This window comes from Capricornis sumatraensis, chromosome 11 (genome assembly GCF_032405125.1).
Source record: "Capricornis sumatraensis isolate serow.1 chromosome 11, serow.2, whole genome shotgun sequence".
Lineage (NCBI taxonomy): Eukaryota > Metazoa > Chordata > Mammalia > Artiodactyla > Bovidae > Capricornis > Capricornis sumatraensis.
This window is the reverse complement of record NC_091079.1, coordinates 78335096-78362491: the sequence shown is the minus strand read 5'-3', so window position 1 is coordinate 78362491 and position 27396 is coordinate 78335096.

The window sequence follows — 27396 nt, the reverse complement described above, 5'->3', positions numbered from 1 at the left end:
CTGCCCCCAATCTCTCTCAGCATCAGGGTCTTTTCCAACGAGTCAACTCTTCACATGAGGTGGCCAAAGTACTGGAGCTTCAGCTTTAGCATCATTCCTTCCAAAGAAATCCCAGGGTTGATCTCCTTCAGAATGGACTGGTTGGATCTCCTTGCAGTCCAAGGGACTCTCAAGAGTCTTCTCCAACACCACAGTTCAAAAGCATCAATTCTTCGGCGCTCAGCCTTCTTCACAGTCCAACTCTCACATCCATACATGACCACAGGAAAAACCATACCCTTGACTAGACAGACCTTAGTCGACAAAGTAATGTCTCTGCTTTTGAATATACTGTCTAGGTTGGTCATAACTTCTTCCAAGGAGTAAGCCTCTTTTAATTTCATGGCTGAAACCACTATCTGCAGTGATTTTGGAGCCCAAAAAAATAAATCTGACACTGTTTCTACTGTTTCCCCATCTATTTCCCATGAAGTGATGGGACCAGATGCCATGATCTTCGTTTTTTGATTGTTGAGTTTTAAGCCAACTTTTTCACTCTCCTCTTTCACTTTCATCAAGAGGCTTTTTAGTTACTCTTCACTTTCTGCCATAAGGGTGGTGTCATCTGCATATCTGAGGTGATTGATATTTCTCCTGGCAATCTTGATTCCAGCTTGTGTTTCTTCCAGCCCAGCGTTTCTCATGATGTACTCTGCATAGAAGTTAAATAAGCAGGGTGGCAATATACAGCCTTGACGTACTCCTTTTCCTATTTGGAACCAGTCTGTTGTTCCATGTCCAGTTCTAACTGCTGCTTCTTGACCTGCATACAGATTTCTCAAGAGGCAGGTTAGGTGGTCTGGTATTCCCATCTCTTTCAGAATTTTCCAGTTTATTGTGATCCACACAGTCAAAGGCTTTGGCATAGTCAATAAAGCAGAAATAGATGTTTTTCTGGAACTCTCTTGCTTTTACCATGATCCAGCAGATGTTGGCAATTTAATCTCTGGTTCCTCTGCCTTTTCTAAAACCAGCTTGAACATCAGGAAGTTCACGGTTCACATATTGCTGAAGTCTGGCTTGGAGAATTTTCAGCATTACTTTACTAGCATGTGAGATGAGTGCAATTGTGCGGCAGTTTGAGCATTCTTTGGCATTGCCTTTCTTTGGAATTGGAATGAAAACTGACCTTTTCCAGTCCTGTGGCCACTGCTGAGTTTTCCAAATTTGCTGGCATATTGAGTGCAGCACTTTTACAGCATCATCTTTCAGGATTTGAAACAGCTCAACTGGAATTCCATCACCTCCACTAGCTTTGTTTGTAGTGATGCTTTCTAAGGCCCATTTGACTTCACGTTCCAAGATGTCTGGCTCTAGATTAGTGATCACATCATCATGATTATCTGGGTCGTGAAGATCTTTTTGTACAGTTCTTCTGTGTATTCTTGCCACCTCTTCTTAATATCTTCTGCTTCTGTTAGGTCCAGACCTTTTCTGTCCTTTATTGAGCCTATGTTTGCATGAAATGTTCCCTTGATATCTCTAATTTTCTTGAAGAGATCTCTAGTCTTTCCCATTCTGTTGTTTTCCTCTATTTCTTTGCATTGATCGCTGAAGAAGGCTTTCTTGTCTCTTCTTGCTATTCTTTGGAACTCTGCATTCAGATACTTATATCTTTTCTTTTCTCCTTTGCTTTTCTCCTCTCTTTCTTTCACAGCTATTTGTAAGGCCTCCCCAGACAGCCATTTTGCTTTTTTGCATTTCTTTTCCATGGGGATGGTCTTGATCCCTGTCTCCTGTACAATGTCATGAACCTCAGTCCATAGTTCATCAGGCACTCTGTCTATCAGATCTAGACCCTTAAATCTATTTCTCACTTCCACTGTATAATCATAAGGGATTTGATTTAGGTCATACCTGAATGGTCTAGTGGTTTTCCCTACTTTCTTCAATTTAAGTCTGAATTTGGCAATACGGAGTTCATGATCTGAGCCACAGTCAGCTTCTGGTCTTGTTTTTGTTGACTGTATAGAGCTTCTCCATCTTGGGCTGCATAGAATATAATCAATCTGATTTTGGTGTTGACCATCTGGTGATGTCCATGTGTAGAGTTTTCTCTTGTGTTGTTGGAAGAGGGTGTTTGCTATGACCAGTGCATTTTCTTGGCAAAACTCTATTAGTCTTTGCCCTGCTTCATTCCGCATTCCAAGGCCAAATTTGCCTGTTACTCCAGGTGTTTCTTGACTTCCTACTTTTGCATTCCAGTCCCCTATAATGAAAAGAACATCTTTTTTGGGTGTTAGTTCTAAAATGTCTTGTAGGTCTTCCTAAAACTGTTCAACTTCATCTTCTTCAGCATTACTGGTTGGGGCATAGACTTGGATAACTGTGATATTGAATGGTTTGCCTTGGAGACAAACAGAGATCATTCTGTCATTTTTGAGATTGCATCCAAGTACTCCATTTCAGACTCTTTTGTTGACCATGATAGCTACTCCATTTTTTCTGAGGGATTCCTGCCTGTAATAGTAGATGTAATGGTCATCTGAGTTAAACTCACCCATCCCAGTCCATTTCAGTTCGCTGATTCCTAGAATGTCGACATTCACCCTTGCCATCTCTTGTTTGACCACTTCCAATTTGCCTTGATTCATGGACCTGACATTCCAGGTTCCCATGCAATATTGTTCTTTACAGCATCGGATCTTGCTTCTATCACCAGTCACATCCACAACTGGGTATTGTTTTTGCTTTGGCTCCATCCCTTCTTTCTTTCTGGAGTTATTTCTCCCTGATCTCCAGTAGCATATTGGGCACCTACTGACCTGGGGAGTTCCTCTTTTGGTATCCTATCATTTTGCCTTTTCCTACTGTTCATGGGGTTTCAAGGATAGAATACTGAAGTGGCTTGCCATTCCCTTCTCCAGTGGTCCACATTCTGTCAGGCCGAGAGGAGCTACCCTGCCTCTGAGGTCAGGGGTGGCCGGGAGGAGACACCCCGTGTCCGAGGTCAGGGCAGAGGCCAGGAGGAGCTACCCCACATCCAGGGCCAGTGGCAGCCAGGAGAAGCCACCTCATGCCCGAGGCCAGGGGTGGTGACCTTGAGGAGCCACCCTGAGCCCGAGGCCAGGCACAGCAGCTGGGAGGAGCCACCCACACCCAAGGCCAGGGCCGGCGGCCGGGAGAAGCAACCCGAGGAGCGGTGGCTGCGCAGCACAGGAGGGCCTAGAGGAGCTATCCCACGTTGAAGGTCAGAAATGGTGGCAGTAAGGAGATACCCCTCGTCCAAGGTAAGGAACAGCGGCTGTGCTTTGCTGGAGCAGCCGTGAAGAGATACCCCACGCCGAGGTAAGAGAAATCCAAGTAAGATGGTAAGTGTTGCAAGAGGGCATCAGAGGGCAGACACACTGAAACCATACTCACAGAAATCTAGTCAATCTAATCACACTAGGGCCACAGCCTTGTCTAACTTAATGAAACCAAGCCATGCCTGCGGGGCAACCCAAGATGGGTGGGTCATGCTGGAGAGGCCTGACAGAATGTGGTGCACTGGAGAAGGGAATGGAGTTGCTTTAGTCACTCGGTATATCTTATGATCCAACAATTCCTTTATTAGATGGACACCTCTGAGAAATTCTTGTATGTGTACCCAAGGAGACATGTGAAAGAATATTTACAGCATATCTATAATTTTTGCAAGGAAAGAATGATCCGAATGTCACTAAAAGTGGATTGGACAAACAGTGGTTATGTAGATGGAATAGTAGACACCCCTGAAAATGAGTGGACCATAGCACTGTGCAGACTCATGAATCAATGTCTCAAACCAAAGATTAGGAAGAACCAGGCTCAATAAAATTCAAATAGTGTTTTAAAACAGTGATAATTAAAGTATATTATTTGAGATTTCAAATCTAGATAGCAAATCTGTAAGGAAGGGCAAAGAAATTACTGCAACAAAAATCAAGATATGTTTAAGGCTGGTTAGAGAAAAAGGAAAGCATTTAAGAAAGAGGACAGAGGGTTTAGAAGGTAATGTCATTGTTCTGTTTCCTAAGACTGATGAGTGTATTTATGTTCCTTTCATTATTATATAAATGTACCTATATATTATCTGCTCCCTTGCAGATAAATTATACGTTCCATGGTAAAAATGTTAATATATTGTTGAAGACTTCAAATTTTATTCCGCAATTGGAATCTATTTGTTGAAAAGTAAAACATATTTTATAAAGATTCTAAGTTGTATTTGAGAGATGTAATTTGAGAAATTATAAAAGAAAAAACTGAAAAGAAATGTAAAATTGGAGAAAGTTAACTAATGCAAACTTTAATAGTTAAAGGACTGTTAGTCTAGCCCCAGTATATGTAATTAGAAGCCACTAGAAAAACGATAGACAAGGCAAATATTGAATAGATCTTTTGGTTAAAAATTGTTAACAGTTGATAAAGAGGCAAGAGAAACTGATGGAAAACTTGGATTATGTTAGAAGAGTTGGTTCGAAACATGGTTTAAAAAAGTTTATATCATATACCAGAGAAAATTCTTGGTGCATATTTAAAATTAAGAGTGCCCCTTGGACAGGAAGGAGATCAAACCAGTTCATCCTAAAGGAAATTAACTCTGAATATTCACTGGAAGGATTGATGTTGAAGCTGAAGCTCCAATATTTTGGCCACCTGATGCGAAGAACTGACTCACTGGAAAAGACCCTGATGCTGGGAAAGATTGAGGACAGGAAGAGAAGGGGACAACAGAGAATTAGCTAGTTGGATGGCATCACCAACTCAATGGACATGAGTCTGAGCACACTCTGGGAGACAGTGATGGACAGAAAAGCCTGGTGTGCTGCAGTTCATGGCATCGCAAAGAGTCCAACACAATTTAGTGACTGAACATCAACAACAAACTTAAGATTAAACTGTGTTTTAAATGCAAGTAACTAGAAGATGAAACTTTAAGGAAAGCATGGACATTTTATACATTAAGGTTATAAATATTATTAAAAGATTTTATTATATGAAAATATTTTAATGCTCAAATATTATAAGCTTCCCTTTTTAAAGTAATAGAAATATAAATAGAAAAATGGTCTGGGAAATTCCTAGACAAATATTTTATTTTAATGTATATGAAGAAAACATAGAAATTCCCTTCAGTGTCTATGTGTTTAATATCAAGAAATTTTAATGTGGAAATCCAAGGAAACAACAGTATATGCGCAATGTAGTCAACATAACAATTCTAAGAACATGAGCAAAGGACAAGTCAGATGCACAAAGAAACTAGACACCAAATATGTGAAGAGATGTTCATTCTTATCATTTGTTTAACTACTTAAAGAAATTTAAATTTAAAATAGTATGTAAGTTGTAATGATAATTTAATTTAAATTTCTTTAGGTAGCTAAAGAGATGGTAAGAGTGAACATCTCTTCATATATTTGGTTTCTACTTTATTTGTGCATCTGACATATCCTTTGCTTATGTTCTTAGAATTATGTATTAGTATGTAAGTTGTGATGATAATGGCTTCCCTGGTAGCTCAGCTGGTGAAGAACCCACCTGCAATGCAGGGGAACCTGGTTCAATTCCTGGGTCGGGAAGATATGCTGGAGAAGTGATAGGCTATCCACTCCAGTATTCTTGGCCTTCCCTGATGGCTTAGCTGATAATGAATCTGCCTACAATGTGGGAGACCTGGGTTCAATTCCTGGGTTGGGAATATCCCCTGAAGAAGGGAACAGCTACCCACTCCAGTATTCTGGCCTGGAGAATCCCATGGAATTCCATATTCCACTATATAGACCATGGAGTCTAAGAGTCAAACACAACTGAGTGACTTTCACTTCAGACTGTAATGATAATAATCAGCATGACCAAAGTGTCATGGAACTGACATAAACAGTACAGATGCCATCACATCTTGGAGTTACTTGGTAATATTTATCAGTGCTAAGCATGTGTCTAACTAGTGACCAGATAGTACTTTATCTGGGAATCTACCCTAAAGAAATAGCAATCCAAAGTGTAGGAAAAAATCTTCAAGGATAAAGATATTAATATCTGCACTATTTGTAATGGCATGATATTGGAATTATCTGGTTATCCAATAGAGGAAAGTGAAGTACATTTTCCTCATGTGAAATTATTCCAGAAACAAAATGATGGTTAAAACACTGTGTAAAAAAAAAAAAAAACAACAACCATTAAAAGAGCTTATGATGTGATGCTAAGTGATTAAAGACCAGGTATGAAATTACATATATGCTGATAAAAAATGCATCAGACAAATTACTGGAAGGAAATACACTAACCTGCTAACAATAATTCATGAAGATGGTGCTATTCTGGGTTTTCCTATTTTTCAATGATTTTTCTACTAGGGATACATTGCCTTCAGATTTAAAAACTTAAACATAAAGTTAACACTGATACCTATAATCAATTATCCAGGTCTGTATATGCTATATGGTTGCACCTGTGTGAGTAGCACTCTGCATTGGATATTTCCTTGCAAATATAAGAAACACACTTCATTGAGGTATTTGCATTTTCTGAATAACCTTGAACTGACAAAAACAAGAACACTTAAAAAATAAAGAATGCTTGATGATAACCTGCTTGAATATATCCTCTAAATCTTAGCATGTCAAGTAATCACAGCTTAAAGTGAAAGTGAAGTCGCTCAGTCTGTCCGACTCTTTGCGACCCCATGGACTGTAGCCTACCAGGCTCCTCCATCCATGGGATTCTCCAGGCAAGAGTACTGGAGTGGGTTGCCATTTCCTTCTCCAGGGAATCTTCCTGATCGAACCTGGGTCTCCCGCATTCCAGGCGGACGCTTTAACCTCTGAGCCACCAGGGAAGCTGAATGATCACCAAAAAAGGCATTTCCTAAGAGCCTGTGAGAAACAGAACTCCACAATAAATGTCCCAGAAAGACAATAATGTAGCAGGTTATACAAATTGCTGGAAAAAAAAAAAAAAAGCCTTCTATGAGGAAACACAGAACTGATGGAAATCTTCTGAGTATGAGTGTTCTCTTCAGTGAGAAAAGACTCTGTTTCTGAAATGTTAGTCTATAAAATGATTCATGTACACAAAGAAGTGAGAGTGAGGAGACAACTACTGAAGTAAAGGGCTTCTAAGCATTGTGGTGATGAATTATTAACATGTGTTTGCCAGGACAACTCCATGGGAGTAATTATAACATCTCCCCCCATCTGTGTCGCTAACCATTCTACACCATTTGCACATCAGTAGACATACGGCTCACTCCAGAATATATCAGTGCTCTTCTCAGGCGATTCAGTGGTAAAGAGTCCGCCTGCCAGTGAGGGAGATGCAGGAGACACAGGTCAGATCCCCGGGAACGGAAAATCCCCTAGAGAAGGAAATGGCAACCCACATATCTTTGTACCATCTTGGAAGGGGGTGGGTAAACATTTCAAGGCTTCAGAAAGAATGAAACTGTAATTTACAGAAATATTTTTTTTGTTTTTTGTATGTTGTTTTTTTTAATTTATTTTTTTAATTAATTTTTTAATTTAATTTTAAAATCTTTAATTCTTACATTTGTTCCCAAACATGAACCCCCCTCCCACCTCCCTCCCCATAACATCTCTGTGGGTCATCCCCATGCACCAGCCCCAAGCATGCTGTATCCTGCGTCAGACATAGACTGGCGATTCAATTCTTACATGATAGTATACATGATAGAATGCCATTCTCCCAAATCATCCCACCCTCTCCCTCTCCCTCTGAGTCCAAAAGTCCGTTATACACCGCTGTGTCTTTTTTCCTGTCTTGCATACAATAGCTGCCAGGACATGGAAACAACCTAGATGTCCATCAGCAGATGAATGGATAAGAAAGCTTTGGTACAGAAATATTTTTAAACTATGCTAATTCAAACCTAAAATGTCCTGTTGAGTGCATTAGATATTTGCTTTAACATTTTTCCTATTAAGTTGAATTCAGTACAAATTAGGTTCATCCTGTAACTCATCCAACACTTTCACATAATAGATAATAAACTAAAATAATAATAAACTAAAATATATGTAAAACTAGCATAATGGGGAAAATCTCTGACCTTTTCCTTCCTTGTGATATTTAATAGCCATTTTAAAACTGTATACAATGACTTGCTTACTGTTTTTGCATTCTCACAGGGCTCCCAGCTCTCTATAACATCTAAACCCAGTACATCTTTACCATAAAAATGAAAAAATAATGTATTCATCAGAATATAATTTATGAAACACCTACAGTATTCACAGGGAAAACAGTAATGAGTTAGACAAAGTCCCTGTCCTCATAGAACTCACATTTTCATGGAAGTAGAAGAGCATGATAAAAGCTATACAAATACAGTGTAAACAATAAATACTATGAAGAAAAATAAACAGTGTCAGAGGTGGAGAAAGACAGGCCTCTGAACTTGTCACCTACCTTCCCAAGTCAGTCTCCAGCAAGGGTCCTTCTTCCTGGTGTTGTTGGAGTCAATAGACTAAGCTACATCCAGTTCAGAAGCAAAGGAAAGTTATTCTTCAGTGGACTTCCCTGGTAGTTCAGACAGTAAAGGATCTGCCTACAACGCAGGAGATGCAGGAGACACAGGTTTGATCCCTGGGTTGGGAAGATACCTGGAGAAGGAAATGGCAACCCACTCCAGTATTCTTGCCTGAAGAATTCCATGGACAGAGAGCCTGGTGGGATGGAGTCTATGGGGTTGCAGAGCTGTGTGTCGGACACAACTAAGTGACTTTCACTCACTTACTTGCTGGAGTCCATGCTCTCCCAGATAGCCCATGAGTCAGCAGAACTGCTTCACAGGGATCTTGTCAGTGGGAAGAGAGTGGAGGCCTGGCAGGCCTTGTGCATGCATGCTGCTCATGTTCCAGCTTGCAGTGCCAGGCACAGCGTCTCTGCACATGCCTTGCTGCTGCTATCTTGAATTGCAGTGTTGGGCACAGAGCTTCTGCACATGGCCTGCCGTGCTGAGATATGGAGGCAGCCATTTTGCAGGAGGAACTCTGGTCTGAAGGGCCAGGTGTGAGGGTTTGGCACATGGTTCCTTGTGAGCAAATGACACTAGACTAAGTGCAAAGGAGAAGAAAGAAAGAGGTTAGACTTTATTACCCAGATTCTCTTTTATTTCCTGGGAGTTGTTAATGGGCTTTGTGGGTGAAAGGCTGGTGATATTTGAGTAGAGTCCTGAGCGATGTAATGTGAAGGAGGAATATTCTAGATAGAAGGACTAGCAAGCACAAGAGTAGGGACATGAGAAGCAGATCAGGTTGTCCATTGCTGAGCAATGAGGAGAGTAGGAAGAGAGAATGACAGAGTATGTGCAGGGGTTAACAAGATGTTATCATATTTAAATTTCTTCATAAGTGAGCTAAGCTAAGTGAAGTCGCTCAGTCGTGTCCGACTCTTTGCGACCGCATGGACTGTAGCTTATCAGGCTCCTCCGTCCATGGGATTCTCCAGGCAAGAGTACTGGAGTGGGTTGCCATTTCCTGCTCCAGGGGATCTTCCTGACCCAGGGATTGAACCTGGGTCTCCCACATTCCAGGCAGATGCTTTAACCTCTGAGCCACCAGAGAAGCCCTTTCATATGAGCTCATTACTCACTGAATGAAACATCACTAGCAAACAATCAAACCAAAAACTAGCCCAGCTCTTGTAGAATTTATTTGGATGGGGAGGATTAACATATAAATCATGGCTATTTCATTCTTACCTGGCTCAAACAATCATTCACAAAAAGGCTTAGGATATGTAGCCCTGTACACAAGGTTGCATGCACCAGACCTAAGGTTTGAGAGACAAGGAGGAAAAAAGAAAAAATCAGTGCCCCACTGTGTCAGCTGATATTTTTGATGCTAGGACATTTCCATAGCAGTTGGAGATACAGACACTGGTGTTAGAAAAGTCAGACACGTATTTCTAAATAAGTTAAGGTTTATTTAACTGTTATTTTCATCAGAACCACAGCCAATCATTCACCAGAGATTTGAACTCTGCCAAACAAACCCCATCAGGCACTCTTGGAAAGGCTTGCATACTCCTTTCCATGCCGGGTAGGCTCAGGATGAAGCATAACCCTGGGAGATGCCAATATTTATACATTCTATGCAGTTCTTTAATCTAAAAGTGAGCTGATTTGTGGAAAGAGACGCGGATTTTTTAGCGTTTTTTTTTTTCTCTAATTTGGTGGGGGTCAGGGAGGAGGGAATAGCAGGTCTGTACCTGCTTCACTGACTTCTGGGTAAGCCAAGTGTTAACTAGCTCCAAAAGCACAAAAAAAAGAAAGAAGGAAAGAAAGATAATATTATTAACATACTCATGTTATTTATGTTTAGGGATTTATAAAATATGTGTAATTTTTCAGAGCTCTGATTTATAAATCTGCTATAAACAATAGGACATGGAGTACTATTTAGGGTGTAGTATCTTGCATCAGTCTTTACTAATGATTATGGAGGTCTTTAATTTATGAGGATTTTGAAGAAGCACTATTTTTAAGTTATTTAAAAATCCTTGGGATATAGCATAATGAGTGTACATAAAATATATTATGCAAACTGTCCATATTTCTACACTGTGAAAAACTAACATGTAATTCATGTGCAGTCCAGCTGATTTGGCAAACTTAAAATTGAAAACCACCTTTGCCTTTTTATAGGCTGATATTAGTAGCCTTCAGAGCCAGTACAAACCACTGTGAAGCTTGGGACTTACTTTAAAAATTATGCCATAAGCCACATCAGTGATATAGAAAATTTACTTCTGGATAGAAATTTTTATTAAAAATTAATATGAGGACAAATCAGAATATGTATAAATTACATTTTTACACAAATATAATTTTGTCTGCAGTAAAACTTAATATTTCAGAGACCATACAGTCTTTAATTTTGTACTCATTTGCCTCACTTTCTGCGTGTATGCTATTAACTATTTAATAAACCTATTTATAACCCAAACAATTTATCTTACTTCATTGCATACACATATAAAATATCTGTGAATTCAGGAGAAAGCCCAACAGCCTACAACTATGGTAAATTAGAAAATACTTCAAGTAAGTGTGAACTCTGAAGAGATGGGAATTATTATACTACCTATTGTTTCCCTAATAAGCTTAAATCATCCTAAAACTTTATCCATTTTATCCTCATAGATTCCTTGAGAAGGTCTGGGAAAAGGCATTATTATCTCTATTTTAGTAAGAAGGAATTTCAATGTGACATTTACTGGTATTTTATTTTAAATTTACCACCATTATTAGCAGAGGTTGAAATGAATTTGATATATTTCAAAATGAAAAGCATTACAATCCATGAAGAATATTTTTACACTAGAGATAAAAATAAAACAAGGAGTTAAAATGTAAAAACTCAATGAAAAATCTACTTGAAAGAGGTGAGCTTATTAATTTTTTTCTTCCCATGTGCTTGGTCTATCTTATTCTGTCTTTTATTTAAATTCAACCTGCTTTCTTGTCTTTTAAGAAAAGACCTTCAGGCTTCCTTCTTATAAAAGGTTTCAGAGAAGTTTTAAGGAGGGATTTGAGAGAGGAGATGATTTTGAATAATGGGCATGAAATAGGAGAGTGTTTTTAGAGTTAAGTATGGTGTGGAAAATTTCAATCTTAAAAGTGGGACTAGGAAACTATATGCTATATGTTTGAATCCTTTCTAACAAGGATAATAGTTTAAAATTTTCAATGTGATTTTCCTTTTTCTTCTGTCCTGGGTACATGACCTTCTCTCTCTTGGCCTAAGGCATCCATCTCTCTGGGTTTCTATGGGAGGAAAATAGGGATAGAGAGGTACATCCACTTTTTTGAGAGTCAAAAAAGAATTAAGCAGTAAAACAGGCTGTTAGCTTGAAAGACAATTTTCCAGATTTGTTTATTTTCCACTTTATCTAACAACCAAGTCTGCATGACCCATGCTCATAGAATTCTCCAGTAGAGGAGAGCTTGCTGGTCACCATTAGCTGAAATGTGAGAAAAGAAGGATAAGGAAAGAAAAGCCTGTCTTTCCCAACTTTGGAGATTAGAAAGAAGCTGGAAGAAACAAGAAATAGGAATGGAATAGGAATGTGAAGGCTCATAAATAAAGCGCATTGATGTTTTCTTCTCTGGGCTATACGAAAGTGAAAGTCCTGTTTAGGGTAGAAAGGAATCCCATACATTCATGCTTCCACTTCTTGAGAGTCTGAGAAGAATCCCCTTTGAGGACTATCTTAGACAAAGGTCAATTTGGCTGGTCACCATGGTCAAAGACTCTGAAATGCTGCCTTTCTGAACCATCTTTGTTTCCAAAATTAGCCATGAGTCTGGTCGTGAAGTTTGTCTGAGAGGCTCATGGGAGTAAGAATAAGGTATCTTTACCTCATATTGAAGAGCTGGAACCAATGTGATCTCAAATTCTAGACAGGTCTATTGTATCAACAAGAACTGGTTGAGTCCAAGTCAGCCAGCAGGGCTGTTGAGCCCAAGCAAGTACCAAGAGGCAGGTTATAAGTTCTAACAGCAATGCAAGTTACCCCACAAACCAAGACATCATCTTAGAGTGAGAAGCGGGCTTAGCGGTTTTTCCCTGGGAGACTGGGTATTCTTAGCCAAATGAAGTGTTTAGTATTATTTGAAAGGGCTGTTTAAATTACCTATTAGATTTTTAGTTAATTTTCTTCCCCTTTAATCAGTAGCGAGGTGGGCCTTAAGAAAAAAGATGGGATTAGTTATAGGGAAATCAAAGGAGGTGGGCTGCCGAGTCAGCTGGGCAGGGAGGGTGGGTCATTCTGTGGAATGAGGTCCCATGCTCCGCCCCTTAGCCTGTCCAGTAAATGTGAGTGTGTGTGCACACATGCCTGTGCCCCAAGTGCCCTGGGGCCAGAGATGGACCTCTGAGGAAGAATAACCGGAAGGGGACACCTGAGTAGAAAGAGAGAGGAAAGAGGGTAACAACCTGAAGTGGAGGGCCTTGAAATGTTGCTGACTAGATGTCCGGTCTCTGTTTCCAGTAAAGATGGCCTCCTGACCTCTCTTTGGGGTAGGGTGGGGAAGAAGGAAAAATGATTGGATCCGGGTGAGGAAGACTCCTGACTTCATCCTAGAAAATGGTGCTTGCACCCATCCATATGCCCATCCATCATTTCATTCACCAGACTGTGACTAGGTCCTGCTCAGTTCTTGATACTGCCAAGCCCTTGGAGATGAAATAGGAAACTCTAGGTGCAGCATAGAGCCCAGTGTGGGGCTAGGTAGATCCTTGCTCTGCCTCACTAGGTATGGACTTAACCTTACAACATCTGCTAGCATTTACAGAGTACCGTCATGGGCCAGGCACTGGCATAGCTGCGAATGTGGCAGACAAGTTTTCTGCCCTCATGGAATTTACATTCTAGTGGGAAGTTTCCCCCTTTGCAAAATAGGAACAGTAATAGTGTTCTCATGAAATATTGTAGAGATTAAGCAAGAGATGGATGTAAAGGGCTTATCAGGGTGCTTGATACATGGTGAAACACTCAAGTACATATTATCTCTTTTCATCATTCTGATGTGAATTAAACTTCATAAGGCAAAGAATTATATTGTTCACTGTTATATGCCCAGCACCTATGAGCACAATGCTTGATATGCGCTAGGTGATCAGTAATTATTTGATATATGAATGGGTGGGTAAACTGACCCAGGAATTCGATGCTGGACTACAGTTTCTAAAAGAAATAGGAACCCAGTGTTGTGGAAAACTGGAGAGCGTCATCTTGGGGAGGGGAGTAGTCAAGGAATGCTTCACAGGAGAGGTGACATTGAAACAGGGGCTGGAAGATGATGAATTTTCTTGTTGGGAACAAACAATGTGAGGATGTGTTTAAAAGAAAAATTCTAGTCTGAAAGAAAAATCAGAATAATTACTTTTCTTCTGTCCTTTCAGATTGTTTGAGCTATGGTTCCTGCTGTCTGAGAGCTACAGTCTCATTAATAAATTAAGATTCATATTGTTGTTCAGTTGCTAAGTCATGTCCAACTCTTTGTGACCCTATGGACTGCAGCACACCAGGCTTCCCTGTCCTTCACCATCTCCTGGAGTTTGCTCAAATTCATGCCCATCGAGTCAATGATACCATCCAATTATCTCATCCTCTGTTGTTCCCTTCTCCTTTTACTTTCCATCTTTCCCAGCAACAGGGTCTTTTTTAATGAGTCAGCTCTTCACATCAGGTGGCCAAAGTATTGGAGCTTCAGCTTCAGCATCAGTCCTTCCAATGGATATTTAGGGTTGATTTCCCGTAGGATTGACTGGCTTTATCTCCTTGCTTGCCAAGGGACTCTCAAGAGTCTTCTCCAGCACTCATAGCCAGGACAATATGAAGACCAAGATTGTAACAGCATTTTGAAGATTATGAGATTCTGAGGGTAAGGAAATGAAACCTTCAGTCGATGAAATGCTCTGCTGGAAGAATCTACAGACTGACAACCATGGTGTTGAACATGGAATTTTAACCTTAATTATACAGAAAATAGAAAATGGACTTTTGAGTCGGGTTTCCAAGTGATGAAACTGTGGTAGCAAGGGTCATGTGATTTCCTTTAAAGCCAAGGAAAAGCAAGTGAAAATATTCTAAAGACTTCAAGGACTGCATTTCTTCTTCCTAATAAGATGATCAGGTATAGCTAGCACCATTCTCTCCCTTTTCTTTCACTCTTTAATACAGATATGACAACTGAAACTATTCTTTTTGTGACCATGGGACCGTAAAACAACATACCATAGATGATGAGAAACAAAGAGATCATAAATATTAGATGACATATCTGGGTGGCTTCACCACTGCTTACCATCAGATTTCTTATATGAATAAAACATATCTTCATATGATAGTCTTATTAATTCAAACTTCCTGTTACTTATAGTGAAAATTGTTCCTAAGTAGTACAAGAATAAGCAGAAGAGGATTATGGAGGTCCTGGTATACTTTACTTACTAAGTAGCTTGGGTTTTATAATAAAGAACATGATGATTTAAGGATTTGAAACAGGAAAGTGACTTTAAAGTTTAATTATAGAAAAGTAATATTAGAAACACTGTGAAGTATGAGCATTAGAAAATGGTAAGACTAACCTAAGAAAGAAAGAGCTAAACTGTAAGAAAGAAATGGTTTAAATTAAGAGAGTAATATTAGAGATGAAGAGGTAAAAGCCCAAAATATATTAAGGGACTTGTATCAACAGGATTTGGTGGTAAGAGAGAAAAATGTCTTGTATTGCTTCTAATTTGTTTGGAAAGAGTAGTGGTATGAATAGTAAAATGAGGAACATAAGAAGAAGAACAGTTTGTAGACTAATAAATTCACTTTGGAGATTTTGAGTTTGAGATGCTTAAGTAACATCAAATGGCATACGGGTTTATGGTCCAAGAGATATCTATCTAGAGAAAGAGATCTGCAAACTATCAGCGAAGGTGAGAAGCAAGTGGAATATAAAATATGGACAGCAAGAAATGTGTATTATAATTCTGGGGAATACCAATATTTAAGGGGAAAAAAGAGAAAAAGATACCTTTGATGGAGACAAAGAAAGAATGGGCCAAAGAGGGCAGAGAAAAACCAGGAGGGATAGGGATCAAAAATGCCAAGGGAAAAGAGACTGTGGTCATGGGTCACATTCTGCTGTTAAGTAAGTGTTAAATGTTAAATAAGACAAGAACGGAGAGTTGGATTTAGCAACTCAGAGATTATAGGTGACCTTGGTGGCAACAGTTTCAGTAAAGTGTTGGGAGGCAGAAAACAGACTGTGGTGAGTTAAGGAGTTAATTTAAAATGAGAAAAGTGAGACAGTGAAAATAAACCATTCTCTTGCTGGGCTTGACAGAAAAGAAAAGAAGAAAGTAACTGGCAGAGGGTGCAGAATTTAGGGAGAGGCTTCAGCAAATGCACAGGTTGTAGGGGAAGACCTGTTAGAGAGGGAGAAATTAAAAATACCAGAGACAGAGGGTAATTGATGGAGCAGGGCTCCTAAGAGGATGGGCAAGAGTAGAATCTAGCATTGCTAGATTCTCTCAAGGAAGGGGGAGGCGCTCGTCTCCTACAGTGATGGTTGGGGAAATAAATGCTCATTATTTTTAGGATGCATATTATTTTTAGGTTGTGGTATGACTTTATTTGAAGGGCTTTAGCTGATGCTCCAAAAAATGTGAGTTGATGAGGTTATGTGACGAAGAGGAGGCAGTTTCTATGCATATCAAAACTGAAATATTAAATGGCAAAACTGTATAGTATAAGCATCTTGAGTATTTAAACTGTTCCCTTCATAGTAGTTCTCCTGGCATCGTTTTGTATTTCCACAAGCAATAGGTGTTTGATATAGTTTCTTCCTATCATTGCTGGCATTTATTTAGTGGTGTTGTTACAGTTACTTTAGTCATTCTTATGTGTGTAGAAATAGCTCATTGTGATTTTAATTTACATTTACCTAACAGCCAAGGATATTGAATATCTTTTCCTCTGCTTGTTTGCATCAGTCGGATGTCTGTTTGTGTAGTTTGCCAATTTTCCAATTATTTTGTTTTTTAATAGTTAGTTTTTAGAATTGTTTCTGTATTTTAGCTATAAGATTTTTGTTGCATATGAAATTTGCAAATATTTCCTCCAAGTCTTCTCATCCACTTAAGCAGGGTTTTTACAAGGCAACATTTTAAATTTTTTAGAGATTCAGTTTATTAAGTCTTCCATTTAGAGAGACTGCTTTAGACATCAAGTCTATAAAGATTCAGTTGTGTAGCCCTAGATCCCAAATTTTTCTATTTGTTTTCTAAGAGTTGTATGGTTTTACAACATGTCCATGATCCATTTTGAATTAACTTTTACAAGGTATGAAGCTTAAGTCAAGGCTGTTTTGTTTTGTTTTTCCTCTCTATGTACGTACAATTATTTCAGTACTATTTGTTATAAAGTCTACCTTTCTTCCATTGAATTTATTCCTTTGCCTCTTTGTCAAAATTCATTTGGGTATATTGTGTGCATGTACTTTGGGTTTGGTGTGCTGTTCCACTGCATAGATCTATGTCTATGCCTTTCTCAACACCACATTGTCTTATTACTGTTACCTTAACACTGAATAAAAAGAATCTTCCCTTTTTTCTCAAGATTATTTTAGTCATTCTAGGGTTGTGTTTCTCTATATAAGTGTTAGAACAAGCTAATCTATATCTACACATTTTTAGTGGGTTTTTAACAGGAATTGCATGTACATTTGGGGAAATTTACGTCTTAACTATTTGAATCTTCCAATCCATGAACATAGCCTATGTGTCCACTATTTATATCTTTGGGGTTGTTTTTTTTTTTTTTCCAGGACTTTTATAATTCTTAGCATACAGATTTTGTATATATTCTGCTAATTTTATCCCTAAGTATTTCATTTTGGAGAAATTTCTATAAATGCCACTGTGCTGTTAATTTTGGCTTTCACGAGTACATTTTTAGTCTGTAGAAATGTGATTGATTTTTGTCTGTTGTTCTTGCCTCTTCTAACCTTGCTGAACTCACTTATTCTATTTTTGTTGTTTCCTTGTTTCTTTGGGATTTTCTAACTGACCTCTGTTTGCAATCATGTCATCCTCAAATAGAGATCATGTTATACCTTCTTTTCCAATTTGTATGTCATTTTCCCCCCTATTTCTTGCCTTATTGCAGTCACTAGAACTTCTAGCAGTTTATTGAATAAGAGGGTTGACAGTGGACAACCTTGTATTATTCAAGATCTTAGAGATAAAGCATTCAGTTTTCCACTACTAGCTATGTTAGCTATGTTTTATGTAGATGCTTTTTATCTTGTGAAAGTTCCTTTCTATTCTTAGCTTGCTGAGAGATTTTCCTCATTAATAGATGTTGAGTTTTTGCCAAATGCTGTTTCTGTGCCAATTGATATGATCATATGATTGATTTGCAAATGTTGAATTAGCCTTACATATTTGGAATAAATCCCACTAAGTTATGATGAATAATTCTTTTTTTACATTGCCAGATATGATTTGCTAATATCTCACTGAAGATTTTTCTGTCTAAATTTATGAGAGAAATTGGACTGTAGGGTTTGTATGTGTGTGTGTGTGTGAGATACTGTCTTTGTCTATTTTTGATGTCATGATATTACTAACCTCATAAATTGAATTAAAAACTGTTCTCTCTCTCTTCCATTTTCTGGAAAAGATTATATAAAATTGGTGATAATTCTCTTTTAAATATTCAGTAAAGATCACCAGTGAAACCAACCAGGCCTGGAGATTTCCTTTCAGGAAGTTTTAGATTATAAATATTACTTCTTTAATAGTTATAGGTCTGTTCAAGTTATCTATTTCATCTTAGTAGGATTTTGGTAGTTAGTAGTTTTTATGGAATTGGTTCTTTTATTCTAAATTTTCAAACTTATGAAGTAGTGGTTTGTAGTACTCTACTGTTTTTCGAATGGCTTCAGGGTCTGTACTCAGAGTTCCTGTTTTTTTTCCTGATATTGGTAATTTGTGTCTTCTCTTTTTTTAAACTGTGGAAAATTCTGAAAGAGATGGGAATACCAGACCACCTGACTTGCCTCTTGAGAAATCTGTATGCAGGTCAGGAAGCAACAGTTAGAACTGAACGTGGAACAACAGACTGGTTCCAAATAGGAAAAGGAGTACGTCAAGGATGTATATTGTCCCCTGCTTATTTAACTTATGTGCAGAGTACATCATGAGAAACACTGGGCTGGAAGAAACACAAGCTGGAATCAAGATTGCTGGGAGAAATATCAATAACCTCAGATATGCAGATGACACCTCCCTTATGGTAGAAAGTGAAGAGGAACTAAAAAGCCTCTTGATGAAAGTGAAAGAGGAGAGTGAAAAAGTTGGTTTAAAGCCCGACATTCAGAAAACAAAGATCATGGCATCCGATCCCATCACTTCATGGGAAATAGATGGGGAAACAGTGGACACAGTGTCAGACTTTATTTTTTTGGGCTCCAAAATCACTGCAGATGGTGACTGCAGCCATGAAATTAAAAGACACTTACTCCTTGGAAGGAAAGTTACGACCAACCTAGACAGTATATTCAAAAGCAGAGACATTTGCTGACTAAGGTCCCGTCTAGTCAAGGCTATGGTTTTTCCTGTGGTCATGTATGGATGTGAGAGTTGGACTGTGAAGAAGGCTGAGCGCTGAAGCATTGATGCTTTTGAACTGTGGTGTTGGAGAAGACTCTTGAGAGTCCCTTGGACTGCAAGGAGATCCAACCAGTCCATTCTGATGGAGATCAGCCCTGGGATTTCTTTGGAAGGAATGATGCTAAAGCTGAAACTCTAGTACTTTGGCCACCTCATGCGAAGAGCTGACTCATTGGAAAAGACTCTGATGCTGGGAGAAATTGGGGGCAGGAGGAGAAGGGGATGACAGAGGATGAGATGGCTGGATAGCATCACGGACTCGATGGACGTGAGTCTGAGTGAACTCCGGGAGATGGTGATGGACAGGGAGGCCTGGCGTGCTGCGATTCATGGGGTCACAAAGAGTCAGACATGACTGAGTGACTGAACTGAACTGAGTTTTCCTAATGGAGAAGGCAGTGGCATCCCACTCCTGTACTCTTGCCTGGAAAATCCCATGGATGGAGGAGCCTGGTAGGCTGCAGTCCATGGGGTCTCAAAGAGTTGGACATGACTGAGCGACTTCACTTTCACTTTTCACTTTCATGCATTGGAGAAGGAAATGGCAACCCACTCCAGTGTTCTTGCCTGGAGAATACCAGGGATCGGGGAGCCTGGTGGGCTGCCGTCTATGGGGTCGCACAGAGTCGGACACGACTGAAGCGACTTAGCAGCTGCAGCAGCAGTAGCAGTCTTCCTAAAGGTTTACCCATTTAATCGATTTTTTTAAAGGAACTTTTTAAAAAAGTTTCCAGCCCTGTGGCATGTGGGATCTCAGTTCCTGACCAGGGATCAATTCTATGCCACCCCTTGCAGTGGAAGCACTGAGTCTTAACCTCTGGGCCCCCAGGAAAGTTCTTTGATTTTCTCTACTGTTTTCCTGTTTCAATTCTACTGATGTTTGTTCTTATCATTTTAAATATATATATATATTTTAATTGAAGTAATACTAGTTCATAATATTATGTAGGTTTCACGTGTAAAACTTAACATTTCTACTTCTGTATACAATACAGCCTGCCCACCATTAAAATGTTAGTTTCCATCCATCGCTTTGTGCTTAGTAGCTTCAGTCGTGTCCGACTCTTTGTGACTCTACGGACTGTAGTTCACCAGGCTCCTCTATCCATGGGATTCTCCAGGCAGGAATACTGAAGGGGTCACCATGCCCTGCTCCAGCTGATCTTCCCAACCCAGGGATCGAACCCTTGTTTCCTGTGTCTCCTGTCAGGCAGGTGGTTTTTTTCTTTTTCCACCACTGAACCACTGGAGAAGCCCCAGCCATCACCGAACAGTTGACATTTTGTACTCATTTTGTACCCATTTTTCCTCCTCTTTGGCACTCCTATCCCCTTCCCTCTGGTAACTATTACTCTGTTCTCTGTATTTACTGGTTTTTGTTTGGTTTGGTGTCTTTTTTTTTTTTTTTTCGTTTCCTTTGAGACTTCCTTTTTGAGCCATAAATTATTTAGAGGTCTGTGGTTAAATTTCTTAATATTTAAAGGTTTTTTGCTGCATTTTTTTTTATTGTTTTCTACTTTGATCTATCGGAGAAGGCAATGGCACCCCACTCCAGTACTCTTGCCTGGAAAATCCCATGGGTGGAGGAGCCTGGTAGGTTGCAGTCCATGGGGTCGTGAAGAGTCAGACATGACTGAGTGACTTCACTTTCACTTTTCACTTTCATGCATTGGAGAAGGAAATGGCAACCCACTCCAGCGTTCTTGCCTGCAGAATCCAAGGGATGGGAGCCTGATGGGCTGCCATCTATAGGGTCGCACAGAGTCGGCCACGATTGAAGTGACTTAGCAGCGGCAGCAGCAGTATGATCTATATGGTTGGTCAAAGATCATATTCTGTGTGATTTTAATTCTGTTAAATTTGTTGAGGGTTATCTTCTGGCTCATGATTTGGTTTATCTTAACGAATGGTCCTCTGTGTGTGTGTGTGTGTGTGTGTGTGTGTGTTTTAATTGTGTATTCTGTTAGAACCAGAGTGTTTTACATATACATATGAATTAGGTACGGTTATTGTGAAATTTTCTATCAGTTTCCAAGTGGGGTATTGTAGTCTCCAGGTATAACTGTGGATTTGTCTTTTTTCTCCTTTCAGTTTTATCAGTTTTTGTTTCATATGTCTTAAGACTCTTTGTTTGAACCATGCACATTATGTCCTCTTGGTGCATTGAAATACTTTAACTGATATAACCATGCCTGCTTTTTTCTTAAATCCCATTTTGCATGCTATATTTATTTCAATTCTTTATTTTAACCTGCTTGTATAATTATATTTGGAGTGAGTTTCTTGTAGGCAGCATGTTGCTGTATCATGGGTTGTTTTTTAATCCACTGTGAAAATCTCTGAGTTTTTTAAAAATTTGCGTACTTAGCCCATATATATATAAGATTATTATTAATATAGTATATTCATATAAGACAATTATTGATGTAACTGCTAGTTTGTTTGGAGAAGGCAATGGCAACCCACTCCAGTACTCTTGCCTGGAATCCCATGGATGGCAGAGCCTGGTGGGCTGCCATCTGTGGGGTCGCACAGAGTCAGACTGAAGCAACTTAGCAGCAGCAGCAGTTAGTTTGTTATTCATTTTCTGTTTACTCTTTCTTCTTTCTTACCTTATAATGGATAATTTGAGCATATTTTTAAGATTCTAACCCAATTTACTTGTAATGCTTTTGAATATCTCACTTTATATGATTTTGTCAGTGGCTGTTCTAGATGTTGCAATATAGATATGTCCCAGTCTACTGGAACTGATGTCTTATCATGTTAAGTGAAGAGGGATACCTTATTTTCATTTAGGTTTTCTATTCTCCTCACTTTTAAATTTAAGTATTTCTTCTATATATGTTGAGCACCACATCAGATGTGAAAATTTTTGTTTCAACCATCAAGTATTATTTAGGAAACTTGGAAAAAGTTGCACTGACAAGGGCTTAATTCTCAAAATATACAAGGACTTAATTTTCAAAATATACAAAAACAAATGAACAAAAACCCAAACAACCCAATTAAAAAAATGAGCTAAAGACCTAAATAGACATTTCTTCAAAGAAGACATACCGATGGCCACAGGTACCTGAAAAGATGCTTAGCATCACTGTCAGTATTTTGCTTGTGTGCTAAGTTACTACATTCGTGTCCAACTCTTTGCAACCCTTTGGACTGTAGCCTGCCAGGCACCACTGTCCATGGGATTTTCCAGGTAAGAGTACTGAATTTAGTTACCATTTCCTTCTCCAGGGGATCTTCCTGAAACAGGGATTGAACACCAGTCTCTTATGTCTCCTGCACTGGCAGGCAGGTTCTTTACCACTAGCACCACCTGGGAAGCCTCAGTATTAGAGAAATACAAATCAAAATTACAGTGAGATACCACCTTCACACTGGTCATAATGGCCATCATTTAAAAAGTCTATATGTAACAAATGCTGAAGAGGGTGTGGAGAAAAGGGAACACTATAAATTGGTTAGCCACTATGGAGAACAGTATGGAGGTTCCTCACAAAAATAAAAATAAAGTTGCCATATGATCCAGTAATCGCACTCCTTGGCACATATCCAGACAAAACTGCAATTCAAAATGATACATGTACACATATGTTCATAGCAGTATTATTTACAGTGGTCAAGACATGGAAATGACTTAAATGTCCATTGAAAAATGAATGAATAAAAAAGGTATGATATATATATATAGATATAGATAATATTCCATTATATAATGGAATATTACTCAGCCATAAAAAGACTGAAATAATACTGTTTGCATGGATAGATCTAGGGATTACCATACGAAAGACTCACAGATACAGAGAGCAGACTTGTGGTTGCAAAGAGGGAGGAGGGAAAGGGGAGAGTTGGTTTGGGAGTTTGGGGTTAGCAGATGCAAACCAGTATATACAGGATGGATAAACAACAAGGTCCTACTCTGTAGAACAGGGAGCTATATTCAGTATTCTGTAATAAACCATCATGGAAAAGAACAAAAGTTGTATAGTCTACCTCTGTTTTTATTTATTCTGATGTTGTCCTTTCCTTTTTGAAGTTCTAGACCTTTTGTTATAATTCCATTTTTGTTTAAAGAACTTCCTTTAGCCATCCCTTATGGACAGTTTAAAATAAAACAGATTATAGGGGTTTTCCTTAACTTTATTTCTCTTTAATTTCTGAGGAACATTTTTTTGCCACATGTGGAATTTAGATTGGTAGTTCTTTTCCTTCAGTATTTCACAAATATTGTGCCACTTCCATGATTTCAGATAATCAGTGTTGTCCTATAATCACTACATTGTTTCTCATTGGATAATTTCATAATTTTCTTTGTCCTTAGCATTCCTAAATTTAATTATGATGTGCATTGGCATGGATATTTTGTGTTTATCATATTTGGGGTTAGCTTAGCTATTTGTACCTGTAAGTTTGTAGCTTCCAACAAATTGGGGAAACTTTCAGCCATTATTTCTTTGAATATTTTTCAACCCCACTCTATTGCTTCCTTCTGGGATTAAAATTATACGAATGTTAACTCTTTTGCTTATTTATTGCAAGTTCCTGAAACTCTATTCATTTTCAGTGTATTTTCTATTCTTCAGATTGGGTGAATTTATTGTTCTAGTCTCAATTTCAATCATTCTATCCTGTCATCTCCATTCTACTGTTGAATTAAACAGTGGGCCATTGTTTGTTTCCTGTTTTTATGTTTTCATGTTCTATAATTTCCATTTGGTTCTTTTCTATAAATTGCATTTATTGACTCGGATTCTCTATTTTTTCACTTATTTAGAGATTTTATAATTACTTATTGAAATATTTTTATTATAGCTTTTAAAAAAATGCTTAGATAATTTCAACATCTGAATAATCTTGGTGTTGGCCTCTGTTCTGGAAGCACTGCTCGTCCGGAATTGTTGGAGGTTAAGATTGGAGAATACTGCAACACCTTGTCCAAGATATATGGGAGGCAATATGGAAACCCTGGAAACTCCTCATCCTGCCACTCCTCAACTTTGAACTCAAGGTCGTTAAGCAGCCTGTCTTCTCTTTTCCTCCTTTTAGAAACTCATTCCTGTTTGTTGTCTTATCTCCAGAGCTTTCACATGAAAGAGTGACCATTTGAGAAGAATGAGGCTACTCCATCTGGTGGAACTGTGAGTACTCACGTTACTTTTTTGTAAATATAAACACTTCTTTCTAATAAAAGAAAGAATCAGTGGTAGAAATGACTTCTAAAGTACTCCTTTCAAGAAAGCTGATAAAAACACAAATATGCAATTGAAAGTATAGTATTCTAAATCCAGGAAATAAAGTAGCATAGTCCCTCAGTCATGTCCAACTCTGTGACCCTGTGGACTGTAGCCCGCCAGGCTCCTCTATCCATGAGATTCTCTAGGCAAGAATACTGGAGTGGGCTGCCATTTCCTTCTCCAGGGGATCTTCCTGACCCAGGGAGCAAACCCAAGTCTCCTGCTTTGCAGACAGATTTTTTACCATCTGAGCCACCAGTGCTTTAAGATATATTGGCTGAATCAGACATGAGTTTGAGCAAGCTCTGGGAGTTGGTGATGGACAGGGAAGTCTGATGTGCTGCAGTCCATGGGGTCACAAAGAGTCAGACAAAACTGAGCCACTGAACTGAACTGAACTGAGGCTGAGTTTGAACATTGTTTATGTTACATTTTCTACACACACATTATAAAAAAGTACTTGACAGTGGCTATGAGGATAAAATCTGTACTAGGAACTTGCTGAGAGCTCACCAGTGGTTATTTCCTATGTTCTCATCAAGAAAATCTTTAATATGAATATAGTTGTATAATACATAAAACTTGTGAGATTGAATAGATTTCATTGATTTCTTTTCTTCTTAAAAAAATAGCATGGAAAATGAAGTACAGAAAATGTATAACTTATTTAAGGCCATTCAGCTAACTAGTGGTGCAAGAATCCAGACTAGGGGTTATCAAGTTGTGGTTCATAGAGAGTCAGGAGCTGCATCACCTGTGAACTTGTAAAATACACAAGTTCTCAAGATCCCTCCCTGACTACTGAAACAGAACCTCTAAGGGTGGTGCCCAGAAATATGTTTTAATAATCCCTCAGGTTGATGATTCTAATGCCCATTAAAATTTGATGACTACTGGCTAGGCATTGATCTGCCTCCCAGGATCTTTCTAATAGTATACCTAATAGGGTGCTGCATGTTTTAATCTAATGGATCCTTTCACGTTATTGATGGCACTTATAATGTACAGAACCTCTATGTCATAATGTGTTCATAACCTCCTGAAGAGTCTTACATTTTGGTATTTATGTCCTCTGCATTCTGGAGGGGAAAAAAGTCATTTCCTGGATTTCTTCTAAACTCCTTTCCCTGCGAATATAGCCAATGTCATCATCTTGCAATACTCTCATGGGGGCAACCCTAATTGTTTCTACCGACTTTTTTCAGAACACGGTAACCTACAGTTCAACAAATAACCCCAATTCATGATTTTCATTATTCTATTTTCATACCAACATGTGGATGCCCCTGGATAAAATCCTAAGAATTTCAGGCCAGAGCCCTTGTTTCTTTCTTTTTAAGATTTCATTCAACAAACAGTCAGGACATTGTCCCTCTCTCTCTCCATTTCTACTCCTGACTGAAACAGTGACAAATTGCATATGGGGACACAATTGACAGCTATAATAGGCTCAACTTGGGAGACTTCTCAAAGCTCTCATCCGTCCCTCTGTACGAGTAGACACTATCCTCCTGAGATTTCCCAAATGACTGAATAGCTCCCTGGAGATAATATCAATGACCTTGGGAAGGGGCCTTGAAGAGAAGTACATCTTTGTGGCTGCACTTTATCAGTGAAAGTTGCCCAGTCATGTCTGACTCTTTGGGACCCCATGGACTCACACGGCCACCCAAGCTTTTCCTATGTTATCTGTGCTGAGTACATAGTAAATTAATTGTTGTCAATATATACTTCTAAAAACACTTTATATACATAGTCCCCAAACTTATCAGTGCTAACCTATTTTAGGGCTGGGAGATACAGTTTGTGGATGGACTATTAGATGTCACCCCTAGACAGAATATAGCTAGCACCAGATATTGCTCTGTGCACTTTCTCCTTGTTTAGACAGACTACTGCTCCTAGGCAGCCAGAGATGGCAGTCCTGTAGATAATGGAAAGTAGAATCAGCCAATGATTGGCAGGAGTTAACATAATCCACCAAAGCAGCAACAGATTAAAGGGCTTCCCCCATATCTTCCTACACATTTCAAGAAGCTAAAGAGGATGGGGTTGGTGGGACACTGAATTATGATTATCCTCTGAACCTCCTGCACTTCAGTTGCAGTGCCCAACTCCTAACATTGGCCATTGAGTGTCTTAGAAATCTGGGACTATCCTGAATATAAACTGCTTATAGCAACCATGTATTCTCTAAAAAGTATGCAGTATTCTATCATTGTGGGATGAAATGATGGAAGTAGAAATCCTTTCAGTATTTATCTTTAATTGTTATGGGTACTCTGACCTGATATTTGCACTCTTACAAAAATCAGCTCTCATCTTTAGACATATGAAGGCATTTCTTTAATGTGTTTTTATTAGCATAGGTATTTGATAATTTCTAATTTTTGGAAGTCTGATCCCCAAACTTCTCATGTCCTTAGAATTAATCCCAGAAATATGAAGTTGGTTTATAGAAAAACAATTTTGTGTGTGTTTGTGTGTGTGTGTCTATATACAGACTGTTATTTTTCCCTGATTTCTTGGGGATTCCCTAAATTCTAGGACTTTGAAATTATCCCATTTATTTGAAATTCTTTAGTGTCTTCTCCGAAAGCCTTGAATTTAGACAGTGGCACTTTTCTAGACCACATTTTCCTAATGAATATTTTGATTTTATATTTTTTAATTCTGTACTGCTCATCCTAAACATCACTCTTATTTATAGAGAAAGAAAATGGTGCCTCTGGTTGGAATTACCTTCTAATCCCCTTTTTATTTTTTATTTTAATTTTAAAATCACCATTAACCTTAAAGTTCTCAACTCTCAGTCTGAGAGATCTAGATAGTACATCTTTAGGACAGTAGGTGAAAGGCAGGAGCTGTCGTCAATATTAGTTCTCTCTATTCTGCAGGCATTATCTCATAGCTCTAATGGAGTGAGGCCAGTATTTTAAACGGGTTGG